This window comes from Sylvia atricapilla, chromosome 26, assembly GCF_009819655.1.
Source record: "Sylvia atricapilla isolate bSylAtr1 chromosome 26, bSylAtr1.pri, whole genome shotgun sequence".
Classification (NCBI taxonomy): domain Eukaryota; kingdom Metazoa; phylum Chordata; class Aves; order Passeriformes; family Sylviidae; genus Sylvia; species Sylvia atricapilla.
Window position 1 is genome coordinate 1,135,240 of NC_089165.1, and position 14,286 is coordinate 1,149,525.

General features: G+C 54.0%; 1 protein-coding gene across 13 annotated transcripts in view; it reads right to left on the bottom strand.

The window, feature by feature from the left end:
- The window catches only part of TCF3 (transcription factor 3), an 83,624-nt gene that overhangs the window by 54,855 nt on the left and 14,483 nt on the right, over positions 1-14,286 (bottom strand). The gene's annotated exons all lie outside the window — the stretch shown is intronic.

The following is a 14,286-nucleotide window of genomic DNA, read 5'->3' on the forward strand; positions in this document are numbered from 1 at the left end:
GCTGTGGGAGGAAAGAGCCTTTCTCACTCTGCATTTCTCTTGAGTGAGCTCTGGGCTTGCTGGACTTTCCAAGGGTTGCTGAACATGTAAGGCAGCAGGAAACCCAAAGAAAATCGGTTCCCCATTTGGAGCACAACATGCCCCAGAAGCCCCCAAGATGGGGCAGGCCAGGATGGGTGGGAAGAGGAAGATGTCAGCTGGCAGCTGGTTTGCAAAACCACAGCCTCACACCTTTGCCTCTCAGAGCCCCAGTGCTGGTGTCACCATGGCACAGGGAGCAGGGACAGGCTGGAGGGGAGAAAGTGCCCTGGCTGCTCCCATCAGACCCCTCATTTCCTGACAGAATCAAGGGGAAACAGGCTGTTATCAATCTCTCTGGTGCCCAGGATCCACCACACTCTGGGGTTGTTCATCCAGCTCCTGCCCACACTGCTGTGGTCAGGGTGAGGAGCACATACTAACCTCTGCTCACCTCAGGCACAGAGCTTTAACTCTCTCAGTGAGTCCCACACTTGTTTGGGTTGGAAGGGACCTTAAATCTCATCTTGTTCCACCCCCTGCCATGGGCAGGGACACCTTCCATTATCCCAGGGGGCTCCTGGGAACCTGTCCTGGGCTTGCATGGCTCTGTGCACCCTGCAATTGCCCCTGATCTCGCAGCATCCCAAAGCCTCAGCTGCTCCCTGGCATCCCAGAGAGAGCCCAGTCTGCACCCAGGATGCTGCCTCACCTACACACAAGCCCGTGTTATTTAAAACTCAGAGGTGCACGTTTCCCAAGGTGTCCCTGTGCCCCATCTCAGTTCAAAGCAGCACCACGTGCAGCGATTCAGATGAAATGGTCCCTCTTAAGTTACAACTCCACACACACAAATCACTCCAATCAAAGCCAGACCACCTCCAGGGAGCTGTGCCTTGTTTGATTCATATCTAAACCCACCTGAAATAAAAAACATCCCACAGGCCCCTTGTAGGTCAAGGAAACCCCTCACCCAGGCCATGTCACCACAGCAATTAACAATACAGCAATTAACTGTGCTAGCGATGGGCTTACAGAGTGGGGACCACGGTGACCGTACACAGGACACCCGCAGCTGGCACTTTGTGCTGTGTCCCCAACCTACAGACCCCTCTCCTCCTGCAGCCCTGCCCTGGTCACAGATGTTACAGGTTTAGGGGACTAGGGCACACACAGTGGGGAGGCAACAAAACTGAGCTGTTCCTGCTCCCAGAAAGGGTTGGGTGTCCTCAAGCAGCTTTAAGGTTCTCAGTTCCTGCCCAGTAGCACTGGAAAGTACTCAGAACGTATGGAAGAAGATCCTTGCACAATTCCAGCCTGACCCTCCACAGCCCACCCCTCGAGAGTACAACTCCCAACCGACCCACAAAAATCACCCCTTCACACTCCATCCTCCCAAGGCTTTACCAAAAACCCTGCCAGACGCGTGGCACGTACCCCTGGAGAGCCTGTTGTGGGCTGCCATGTCCCCGGAGCCGCCAGCAGCCGCGGTCCCTGTGCCGAGCTCCAGCCCAGCCCCGCCGAGGGAGGAGCAGCTCCTGCCTCTGTCCTGTCCTGTCCTGCCCACCGCCGCCTGCCTTTGTCTGGGGACTGCAGAGTGCACTGCAGGGACAGGCAGAGGCAGGGGAAGGAAAGTTGAAGGAGTTTATGGGGTGGATCAGGTTTATCAGGGAGTTTATGAAGCGCTGCCTGGAGAGCAAAGAGCAAATGGACAGCATCTCTTCCAGATCAGGATTGTTCCTAGGGAGACCTGGAAAAAATCAGCTAAGTGCTTCAGTCATGCTCTGATCTACAGATGAGGGTGGGGAGGCCCTGGCACAGGGTGCCCAGAGCAGCTGGGGCTGGATCCCTGGCAGTGCCCAAGGCCAGGTTGGACAGGGCTTGGAGCAGCCTGGGACAGTGGAAGGTGTCCCTGGGTATGGCAGGGGCTGGCAGTGGGTCCCTAAGGTCTCCTCCAGTCCAAAACACTCTGTGATTCCATGTTATCTTCATGTTATCTCCTTGCCACGAGCCCCTTAAAGGCCGGGTCAGCAGCAGCGCTGCAGCTGGAGCAGTTTTTGCCCTCTCACAAAAGCCACCTCCACCCAATCCTGCACAGCTCTGTCATGGGGATCCAGGGGACTCCTTTGGCACAGCCCTGGGCACTGGTTATTGTTTGGCTTTCCTTTATCTGCAGATCTCAAAGCATTTTGTAAATGTTAAACCTCAAAGCCTCTCCAGGGAACTAAACCCTTTCTGCTATTGTACAGATGGAGAGACTTGCCCAAAAATGAGGGCAGAGCTAGGGAGGCAGCAGAGGCCAGAGCTGAGCCAGCTCAGCTTTTTATTGGCACAAAGTACAGTGACACAGATTATCCCTGGAAGACCTGCATGGACAAACACATCTCCTGGGAGAAGCACTCACTCTCCAGGTGGAAAAGCCTGGCATGCTGGAGCACCCAAAAATTTATTTACAACTGGTGCTCCAAACCACAATGTCTCACCCATCTTTCAGTTTTCTTCTTTGGATAAAAAAACCACCAAAAACCCAAAAAAACCCACCCTAGTTCTACAGTTTCAATTTTTTAGAAAATTATTTAAAGAAAACAGAACAAAAAACCACAGTGATTTTAAAAATACAAACCAAGCTGGGGGAGAAGGGCTCTTCTCTATTTCTGAGCTGCCCCAGGAGGGCTGGGCAGGGGAGGGAGCTGGGGGAGATGCTCCTGCTTGGCTTCTCAGGTCCTGCTGGCCGTGGGGGCTCTGGGGAGCTCCCCAACTTTTCACTCAGCTTTATTTCCCATGCACTTCAATTTAAAGGAACCTGAGGGCCAGCAGGAATTGGGCATTCAGTGCCACCCAGCATTCAGTGCCCAGTGCTCCAGGGAAATGCTGCAGTGAGCCAGACGGGATGGAATTGTACCATCACTTCACTCAGGACATCACTCAGTGCCTGTAGGCTCCAGCTAAGGGAGAAACCACAAATAACTGAGTGTCTGCGATGGGAAGGAGCCAGCACAAGGGTGCCCTGGCAGCTGGAGAACCTCACAGGAATGAAGACAAGCAGCAGCAGGAGCAGCCCAGGGCAGGCATCCTCTGGGATGCACAAACGTGCTCCGCTCGGGCTGTAAAGGTGTTGGGAGCAGCTCCCACAGGAACAAGCGAAGTGCCAGGCCCAAGGAACCTCCTGTGTTAACCAAAGAGAACCTCAGAAGTTTGCTCTGAACTCATGATTCCAGATATCATTTTCCTGAGATACCTCAATTCCCAGCCCCTTCTCAGAGCATCATCTCTCCCCCAAGCCCAGGATCTCAGGTAACAGCCCCTCCTCCAGTTTCTGACCCACACAGAGAACCTGGAGAGAGGTTCTCTAGAGAGACAGCACAGAGAACTAGCCATGAGCGAGGCATGGAGTGACAGGACAAGGCTTCCACTGCCACAGGGCAGGGCCAGATGTGATTTTAGGAAGAAACTGTTGGCTCTGAGGGTGGGCAGGCCCTGGCACAGGGTGCCCAGAGCAGCTGTGGCTGCCCCTGGATCCCTGGAAGTTTCCCAGGCCAGGTTGGATGGGACTTGGAGGAACCTGTCCTTGCCCATGGCAGAGCTGGAACACGATGAGCTTTGAGGTCCCTTTCAGCCCAAACCAGTCTGGAATTCTGTGAAGAGCGTGTAAAAATCCCACAGGACAGAATTCAGGACTCATTTTCCACTCCAAGCTCCTCATATTCAAATGGTGTCTCCAGCATGACAGAACTCAATTGGATCAACCTCACGCTTCCCTGTGGAGCCAGGCAGTTCCTGGGAAGTCAGTGCAGGGACAGCAACACCTCAGTGCCATAAGCCCTGGGAGGGGGGAGCACCAGAACTGCCAGCCTCTTCATGGCTTCCCTGCAGCTTGGGAAGGAGCCAGAGCCAGAGGGGACATGAGGCAGCTCTTGGTGACCAACGGGGAGAGGCCAGGCACAGGCCTCCAGGCACCTTCACCAGAAACAGCAGCTTAATATTCTACAAGCCCCAAGTTTTGAGTTCTGAACTAATGGAAACCGAGAGGACTTGAGCAGGGTCTCTGCTGCCCACAAGGCAGCCCAGGCTCCTTCCCCTTCAGCTGGTTCACCCCTGGTCACTTCTGCAGCTGCTCCAACCTCAGAGGCTGCTTGTGACATCATGGCCAGGCAACAGATAATGAAGGAAACACAGCTGGGGTGGGCACCACCGAGGCTCCACATTTGGCCAAAAGGGAATTGGACTCAACCAAACCCAAATCAGGAGTCTCAGGCGTGAAGGTCAAGCAAGAAGGTGCAAAGTGGAGCTGTTTGGGTGAGGAGAAGCTTTGGACAGCAGCCTTGGGGCACTGGGGGATGCTCCCCAAGGAAGCTCACCATGCAGGTCCCCCTAATGGTTCAGATGGGCTCAGCTGGCCAAACCCACCCTGCCCTTTCTTTCCATCCTGCACCTTCACTCCCCACTGATTTCCATGGAAGTGTTTAATTAAGTAATTAAAGTGGTGATGTCTGCTGGGCTTCATGATACCAACAGTGAATCAACAGCAGGTGAGTGGGCAAAGAGAAGGGGGACAAGAACCAGGAGAGCTCCAGGATTTGGGGCAGACACTGCCCCAGGTGGGACCACTGCCACCAGGAGAGCAGCCACACTCCTGAGGACAGGGGCTCAGGAGCCACTCCCATGCCCACCAGTGCCACATCCCCAACGCTGGCTGTGCCAGGATGGAGATGGCTTTTGCTCTGCACATCCCTGGGCTCAGGTACCTTTGGATTGTCCCGAGTGACCCTTCAGAGAGGCAGAGACAATAAGGCTGACCCAGAGCTCGACGGCACAATCCCAGAACAGACTAACCCTGCTCCTGGGATGTACTTCCCATCCCAAAGCATCCACAAGGTGCAGAGTTGAGAGTCCTCTCATTAATGGCACAGGCAGAGCCTCTTGCCTCAGTCCCCAGCACCTAGGGGGCCAGAGAGCCCCTCATGCCACGGGAAGGTGCCCCAGCCCTCCTGGGGCACAGCCCCCTGCCTTTCCTGGGAGAGATTTTAGAGTTAAAACAACACCGGTAGTGGGATTGTCAGCAGCGCAAATGCACAATCAGGAGGGGAAGATGTGGGGGGAAAGCATCCAACTGGCAAATATAATACTTGGAAGGAAAAGCAGATTTTTAAAAAAAATAAAAAATGAGGGGGTGGCAAAAAAAAAAAATCTCAGGAAGTCATCTAGTCATTCCTGCTCTTTGCAGAAACAATAGACTCGGGATGCTGGCTAAGTTATAAATAATCCCGCTGGCTACACAACACAAATCCAAGACAGGAGCAGGGTAACTATTAGCTCCATGGAAAGTGAGTCACTACCTTCTTACAGCATTCCCAAAAAGGGAAAACACCACGGCCACACTCCTGCCCTGCTCCACTGGCCAGGACCCCATCCCAAGGGGCAAGAGCTGCTCGGTGACACAATGTGACTGAGACACGGACGCCCTGAGCCACAGTGAGCTCCAGCAGCAGTGAGGCTGATCCCAAAGAAGAGCAGGACACACAACCTGACACTCCCAGAATCACAGAATCTTGAAATATCCTGAGCTGGAAGGGACCCACAAGAATCATCAGTCCAATCCTGCCCAGACACCCAACAATCCCACCCTGAGCATCCCTGAGAGCCTTGTCCAAACCCTCCTGGAGCTCTGGCACCTTGGGGCTGGGCCCATTCCCTGGGGAGCCTGGGCAGTGCCCCAGCACCCTCGGGGGGAAGAACCTTTCCCTGAGCTCCAGCCCAGCCCTGGCACAGCTCCAGCCCTTCCTGGGCTCCTGTCCCTGTCCCAGAGCAGAGCTCAGCCCCTGCCCCTCCGCCTCCCCTCAGGAGGAGCTGCAGCCCCCGAGGAGCCTCCCCTCAGTCTCCTCTGCTCCAGCTGGACGAGCCAAGTGCCCTCAGCCTCTCCTCAGACCCTTCCCCAGCTCCGTGTCCCTCCTTTGGACACTCTCCAACAGCTTTGGATCCTTTTGATGCTGCAGACATTGCGGGATCAGTGGCAAGAAAACTCAAATTAGGGAAAATAATGGGAAGCCACCAACTCCACAACATCCTTCTCGTTTTAGAAAGGAAGTTGCCATTGTGACATGCTTTGGCTGAGCTGTTTTCCAGATCCCTCTTCTGAACCTGAGAGCAAGCACAGAGATGAGCAAAGCCAACATGCCCCAAGATGCTGGTGAAACTGCCCTAGGAGGAGTGGGTGTGCCAGGATTACTGCCCCAAGCACAGCAGGAGGGACAGGGCCCCTCTGGCCTGGCAGCTCTCAGGGCAAAGGGAAGATGCATCTTTTTGGGCACCCAGAACATCTTTGTCACTTCTCTGTGTTTGTGGCCAACCAGGAGCATAAAGTGCAGCACCCAGGACCAGGGTGTCCCTGCATGAGCACAGGCCCCAGGAGCCCTCGTGTCAGGAGCAAAACATGGAATCATGGAATGGTTTGGGTGGAAAAGAACCTCAAAGCCCACCTCATTCCGCCCCCTGCCGTGAGCAGGGACACCTTCCACTATCCCAGGGTGCTCCAAGAGCTGTCCAACCTGGCCTTGGACACTTAGAGGGATGGGGAGCCCCCAGCCTCTCTGAGTAACTGATAAAGGGAAAGAACTTCCCAACTGGAGACTTGGAGGTGACATAACTTCTCCTTTCTTAAAAAAAAAAAAAAAAAAAAAAAAAAAAGAAAAAAGAAAAAAAAAGCTTCCTGACTTGTTATTCCATTACCCAAATCTGGAAATGTAATCATATTAGTTCAGCTGCATTAACACAACAAAAAACCCCAACAAAAACTGTCTTAAAGACTGAATTGATCTCCAAGGAGTGAAGAGAAAGGAGAACAAAAGTCAGAAACCCAGAGCAAGCAGCTTCCCCTGTGAGCACCATGGCCAGCCCGGCACCCAAGCCACTCTCCAATGACAGATTCACGGAGGATGTGAAATAATCAGGATGTGAAGTGATTTTTAAGAGCTTTTTTTGCCAGGTAGGTGAGGTAAAAGGTCATGAGAGCCATGTGAGCACAACCAGCTCAGCAACATAATGCTGAGTTTGTCACAGAGCTTAACTCAGCTTAAACAGACCTCAGTCAAGGGGAAAAATCCAGCCTCAAGCCAAGTGGAAGTCCAGCAGCTCTGAGGGACTGTGGGGATGTGCAGTGTTGGCTCAGCAATCCCACAGCCACCAAAACCTCCAGCAAAGCCCCTGCTCCTTTTCTCTGGTACCTGGGGAGCACTGCCCAAACCATGGCCCTGTGTGGGAAGGGCCTTGGAGCAGCCACTGCTCCAACTGAAATGAAAAACCAGAAAGCCTCAATTTCCAGCCTGGGAGCTGCAGCCAGGGCCCTTTCAGGAGCAATGTGAGGGGATCCTGCACAAACCCACCTGATGGGTGGGAAAATGTAGTGAATCCCACCTGGTTCGGGCAGAAAGGGACCTTAAAGCTCATCCTGTCCCACCCCTGCCATGGTGAGGACACCTTCCACTATCCCAAGCTGCTCCAAGCCATGTCCAACCTGGCCTTGGGCACTGCCAGGGATCCAGGGGCAGCTGCTCTGGGCACCCTGTGCCAGGGCCTCCCCACCCTCACAGCCAACAATTCCTTCCCAATGTCCCATCCAGCCCTGCCCTCTGGCAGTGAGTGAACACCCCCAGCCCTCCCAGGCTGTCCCCAGAGCAGAGGGGCTCCAGCCCTTGGAGCAGCTCTGGGGCCTCCTCTGCACTGGCTCCAGCAGCTCCACGTCCTCCTGATGTTGTTCCCCAGGGCTGGGGCAGCTCTGCAGGTGGGCTCTCACCTGAGTGGGGCAGAGGGGCAGAATCCCCCTCCCCTGCTGCCCACGCTGGGGGCTCAGCCCTGGACACAGCCAGGAGTGGAGCTGCCACCAAAATCAAGTTGTTAAGAGTAAATCTAATCCCCATCCCCTGTGGTGCTGGAATGGCCACTCAGCCAGACAAATCCAGTTTGGGAGGAAAGGTGCGAACACTCTGAACCATGGGACAAGAAATGAAGCAACTCTACTTTAAAATTTTTTCTTCAAAAAGGAAAAAAAGAACCAACCAACCAACCAACCATATGTGACGGGGAGGCACATCCACCTTCCCACAGCTTTTTGGGCCATTCATCATTTGGATAAAATCCAGTTTCACATTGAAATTCAGCTGGACTTTCAAATGCAAATCCAAGGAGAAGAGCAACATATGGTAGAGGTTAGTGCATATTTTTCCTAATTAGATGGCAAACTGCTGCTTTGTATAACAATGTTAACGGGGCAGGAGGAGCCTTTGCAAGGGAGACCACAGCACTTCAGAATAAAATGTCCCAGAAAGCAGAAGGGGCCCAGGCCACCCCTGCTCTCAGGGAAGGTCATGCACTCACTGCCACCAGGATGGGTATTGTCACTTGTCAAAAGCGAGACTTGTCCCTCCAGCTTGAGAAGGATGAGGCAGAAAGGTAAGAGAGGGGATTGGTAACACCAGTGACACCAAGGCTTATGCTGAAGGACTTTGACTTCTTCCAGGTCAGGTTGTCCCCTGGGGCACCCGTGGCTGTCACACACACACACCTGGGAGGGCTTTTGGAGGGGGAAAACGTTACCAGTGCTTCATCCCAGGGGCCTGGGATGAAGGAAGGATGGGCAGAACATGCTTCAGAACTCCCTAAGAAAGGGAGGAACATCTCTGCTTTGGGCAGTGCTGAGCAGCCAGCACCAAACCTGCCCCAGGAGAGGCAGGTGCCACCACCAGAGGTGACCCCAGAGCTTGCTGGCCACATCCAGTGCCCTCAGACAGGACACAGGGAGCATCACCCACTTTCCTGGAAGGTTATTCCCAGCTAGGACAAGTCAAGGTTTATAGATGACTGTCCCTTGCCCTGCATGGTCTGAAAAAAGCCACCTCCTCATGTCCCTGTGTGCTGGAGGCTGCCCTCCCTCCCAGCCTTGGCCCCAGAGGCTCTGATATGAAGCTCATTTATTTATTTTCAGTCCCTGTCTAACCAGGCAAACTCCCCTGCTAGAAAAAGCTTATGCCACATTAACTTCACCTCCTTCTTACTCCTGACGCAATCCCCAGCTAAATTTAGAGGAAGACATTGCCTGAGGTCACTTTGGAGGTGGGGATGTGCTTCCCAGGGTTCACAGGCAGATGGACAGTGTTTTTTAGATTTTTCTCCCTGCTGGCTTTGGAGCTGGGCTACCTGGCGAGTTAATTGAAAAATTCAGGATTAAAAAATGAGGGCAGATGTCCTAGACTGCCTCTCTCCCTTCTTTACTGGGGGAGTGAGGCACTGGAGGCAACTTCCCTCCAGAAACATTAAACAGGGCAGGGAGAAGAGCATCCAAACAGCCACTGCAGAAACTCTCAAAAGCTAAACCAAGAAATCTCCTCTCACGGCTCAGATTTTCCCTTTCTGATGTGTGTTCAGATGTACTTCCACCCTGCAAGACAGGGACAGACAGACCAGGATCTCTGCAACCCACTGGCAAAACTCCCACCCTCCATCCTCCCCCAAACCCGAGGCAAATCCCTGTTTGGATGGCAAAGACAGAAAGCCACAGTGGCTGCTCCCTGGGACAGCCAGGAATCTTGTCCAGGAGCTGGATCCTCTGGCAGAAAAACCCCAAATAGTGACAAACCTGCGGGCACAATGACACCTTTGGGTACTGCTTTGCTGTGATGGAGGCGTTGGCCCGGTCCCCAGTCCCTGTCTGTCCCCCCAGATGGGCTCTCTGCTGTCACAGCCCCATTGTGGGGCCACGAGAGCTCTGCTGGCTTGCCTCAGGTGATCCCTGATCCTCAGCCGTGCTCCCAGGCCCCTGTACAATTACATATTCAGCACCACAATGTATTTCAAACTGTATTTCATGCCTCATTTGGCAACAAAATTAATTAAAATCTAAGTCACCACAGAAGGAGTGTGGCACCTCTTCCCTCTGTGGGTGTATAACTCAATTTGTTTAAGCTAATGTGCTAATCAAAGCTTGCCAGGTATTTGGGGACCTTCTGTCAGAGGGGTCTCAAGTGTACACAGGATGGACTCTGCTTGGAGGGGACCAGGCACCGACTGCCCAAGCACAGGGCCTGCCACCATCCTCTGAAAAAGCGTGGATTTCCCAAAATGCAATCCCTCCTCCACCAGCACCAGGCATTTGCAGTCAGGCCAACATATCCCAGGGTTTTGTGGGTCTGGGAGCTGCCCACTAGCTGGGAATCACAGAATCCTGGAGTATCCTGAGCAGGACGAGATCCCCAAGGGTCATCAGTGCAGCCCCTGTCCCTGCCCAGACACCCAACAATCCCACCCTGAGCATCCCTGAGAGCCTTGTCCAAACCCTCCTGGAGCTCTGGCACCTTGGGGCTGGGACCATTCCCTGGGGAGCCTGGGCAGTGCCCCAGCACCCTCGGGGGGAAGAACCTTTCCCTGAGCTCCAGCCCAGCCCTGGCACAGCTCCAGCCCTTCCTGGGCTCCTGTCCCTGTCCCAGAGCAGAGCTCAGCCCCTGCCCCTCCGCCTCCCCTCAGGAGAAGGGGCACCAAGAGGATCACTGCCATCCTGGTTTCCCAAGCTGATCAGGTTGAGGCTGCTGAACAGATCCAGCTGGGCTTGGGGATGTGCCAGGGAAACCCCAGCACCCAGTCCTGACTGCCCAGGTCCCTTGTCCTGGCCACACAGGGACTAGTGGGCAATTCAGTGTCCCCACTCCCAGCTCTTTGGAGGTGCTGGGAGAAGGCAGAATATCCCAGCCCATACAGATGGGAATTCAACAGGCAGATAGAACCATAGAAAGGTTGGAGTTGGAAGGGACCTCAAAGCTCATTCCCACCCCCTGCCATGGGCAGGGACATCTTCCACTGTCCCAGGCTGCTCCAAGCCCTGTCCAGCCTGGCCTTGGGCACTGCCAGGGATCCAGGGGCAGCCACAGCTGCTCTGGGCACCCTGTGCCAGAGCCTCCCCACCCTCACAGCCAACAATTCCTTCCCAATATCCCATCCAGCCCTGCCCTCTGGCAGTGGAAGCCATTCCCTGTGTCCTGTCCCTCCATCCCTTGTCCCAGTCCCTCTCCAGCTCTCCTGGAGCCCCTTTAGGCCCTGCAAGGGGCTCGGAGCTCTCCCTGGAGCCTTCTCTTCTCCAGTGAACACCCCCAGCCCTCCCAGGCTGTCCCCAGAGCAGAGCGGCTCCAGCCCTTGGAGCAGCTCTGGTGCCTCCTCTGGACTTGTTCTTGATGTAGGTAAACATTTTGACCTCGCTGAGACAGCTCTATTATCCCTACATCCACCACTGTCTCCCCCTCAGCTCCCTCCCTTCCCATGATGGAAATGGCCCTGGGTGAATCCTTAAATCCTGTATGTGGAGTAGGGAGCACAGGCTGGACAGAAGTGAAGAGGATCCTCTCCAGGCCACCAAGACCACAGAGACAACAGTCAGGAATCAGGTATTGATACTGTCCTGCAGTTGTGTGCATTGGGGAATGTAGTGTCAGGTGAGAGATGAGGCCCTCCAGAGTAACAAAATAACACCTTGCATTAAATCCACCCCCTTAAGACACGCGTTTGTCTCTAATTAAAAATAATATTACTAATAATTGCAGTGTGAGTGTCACTGCCCACAACCACTAACAATGGAGATGCAGCAGGCTGAGGAGCTGGTCACACGTGGGACACGTGCTGCAGCAGGGCACCCCACAGGGCATGAGGAATTGCGAATTAGCAGCAGCCAGGTCCAGCAGCAACACTTGCCAGACCTGCTGGGCCCCTTCCAAAGCCATCTCTCCCCTCTGCAAAGGGCACAACAAACCTGGAGGCCTCGAGCTGGAAGGTTGAGCCAACATGTGCTGCTTGGGCAGCCCTGGGTTGGGACAGGATTAGAGGTGAACTCAGGCAGAGCTGCACCAACCCCCAGGGTCCAGCCTGCCCTCCAGAGACCGCCTGAGTGCTCAGAATGGAGCTGAGACCCCTGAGGAACAGGGCAGTGACAGAGGGAATTCACAGAATCCCAGAATGGTTTAGATTAGAAGAGGTCTTACAGTCCATCCAATGCCACCCCCTGCCATGGGCAGGGACACCTTCCACTGTCCCAGGCTGCTCCAAGCCCTGTCCAACCTGACCTGGAACACTGCCAGGGATCCAGGGGCAGCCACAGCTGCTCTGGGCAAGGCCTTCTCCCTCTCACAGGGCAGAATTTCTTCACAATGTCTAAGCTGAGTTTACTCTCTTTACTTACTAATTGCTGCCCACCAGCAACTCTCGTTAAAGACAAGGCAGTGCTGGAGCTTGTACCTGTTCTTTTAGAAGGTGCACACCAAGCCCAGCTTCCCCTCAGCCCCTCAGATTTTTACACAAGACACAGCAATCCCCCAGAGCCCCTCGAGCAGGCACAGCCTCACTGCTACCCAACTGCCTCATCCAGGGGAGGAAAGAGCTCTGCTGGGAAAAGAGCCCTGCACTGCTTCAGCAGTTCTGGCAAAGTTAAAACTGTGCTTAAACAAGGTCTGTGGCAAACTGGCAGTTTCTAAACAAAAGCTGTCGCTTATCTCAGTACAGCTTTGGTTCTGGCATCCCCAGCAGTCTCTGTACTCTTCCCAGTTAAAGATCTTAAAAACAGTCCAGAAGATTCTTCTCCAGGTGGGAGATGAACAATAAAAAACCCACACAAGAACCCCCCCCAAAACCTTCCCTTGAAGACATGCACCCTTCATCCCTCAAGTTAAACACACCCTGAGACAGGGACAGGGTTATATTTGCCTCTCCCCAATGCTAGAGGAGCCCTGATCTGCTGCCAGAGCATCCCCACAGCACTGTCATCGTGTCCCTGCTCTTCCCAGACCCACTTCTGGTGTGTCCATTAGAAACCAGCTGTGCCTCTGGCAGGGCAGGACACCATCGCTCCCAGCAGTGAAATCAAATTCAAGGAGAAAAAATTAATTGCAAGAAAGAGAAAGCCCTTCATATTTCAAGCCAGCTTGGACAAGGCTTGGAGCAACCTGGCAGAGGGGAAGGTGCCCCTGCCCATGGCAGGAGATGGAATGAGACGGGTCCAAATCATTCTGGGATTCTGTTTCAATCCCATTGCAAAGGCACAGGAGAAACATCTGTGCAGGTGGGGGATCCCTGGGAGCAGGAACATGCACCCCAGGACAGGAGATCAGAGATGGGCTGTGACCCTGGATTAAGGCACACAGGTGTGAAGACCTTTCCCTGCCATTTGTTGCCCCAAACATGTTATTTCCTGCTGACCTGCACTCCCTGCCCCCAGCTTTTGGGCCCTCCAACTCTTTTCTTCTCTTGCTTTCCATATCCTGGTAAATGGGATGCACCCCACAGGAAAAACAGGGAGCAGAATGGGGAGAGGGAGGAGAACAGGAGCTTCACCAGGGCAAAGACAAAACCAAAGCAGAAAGCCCAACTTGCAGAGAGGAGATGAACCTCACTGAGAGTGTCCAGGCTTTGTTAACAGCAGGGTGGGGACTGCAGCACATAGGTGTGCCCCTGCCATACCTGGAGCATCCTCCTGCATCCCATGGGCTCTGCCAGGAGCAGGAATGGAAATGCTCCAATGCTGTGGAGAGCAGGGAGTGCAGGGACTGTACTTGGAGGCAATGAGACTTCATGGCTTTGCAAGCTGGATGTGGCAATGGCAAGGCTTTTCCATGGAATCTCAAAATGGTTTTTGGGTTGGAAGAGACCTTAAAGCTCATCTCCTTCCAAGCACCTGCCATGGGCAGGTTCACTTTCCACTGTCCCAGGCTGCTCCAAGCCCTGTCCAGCCTGGCCTTGGGCACTGCCAGGGATCCAGGGGCAGCCACAGCTGCTCTGGGCACCCTGTGCCAGGGCCTCCCCACCCTCACAGCCAACAATTCCTTCCCAATATCCCATCCAGCCCTGCCCTCTGGAAGCCATTCCCTGTGTCCTGTCCCTCCATCCCTTGTCCCAGTCCCTCTCCAGCTCTCCTGGAGCCCCTTTAGGCCCTGCCAGGGGCTCGGAGCTCTCCCTGGAGCCTTCTCTTCTCCAGGTGAACACCCCCAGCCCTCCTTTGATTTCCTTTGATAATGGTTAAGCAGTAACATTTACTTTGAAGCAAACGGTCACATCAATGTCCTGGCAAGTGAATTTTTTCTGCCTTGCCTTTTTCTGTTGTGGTGGCTTTGTGTTTGGTGTGTTTGGTGACAGTTTGCATGGGCATGCCACAAAAAAAAAAAACCCCATGCAGCCCGGATCCCAAACTTGAACGGGAAGTGCCAGCTCTAAATATCAAGTCCCATATTGCACACCTCATGTCTG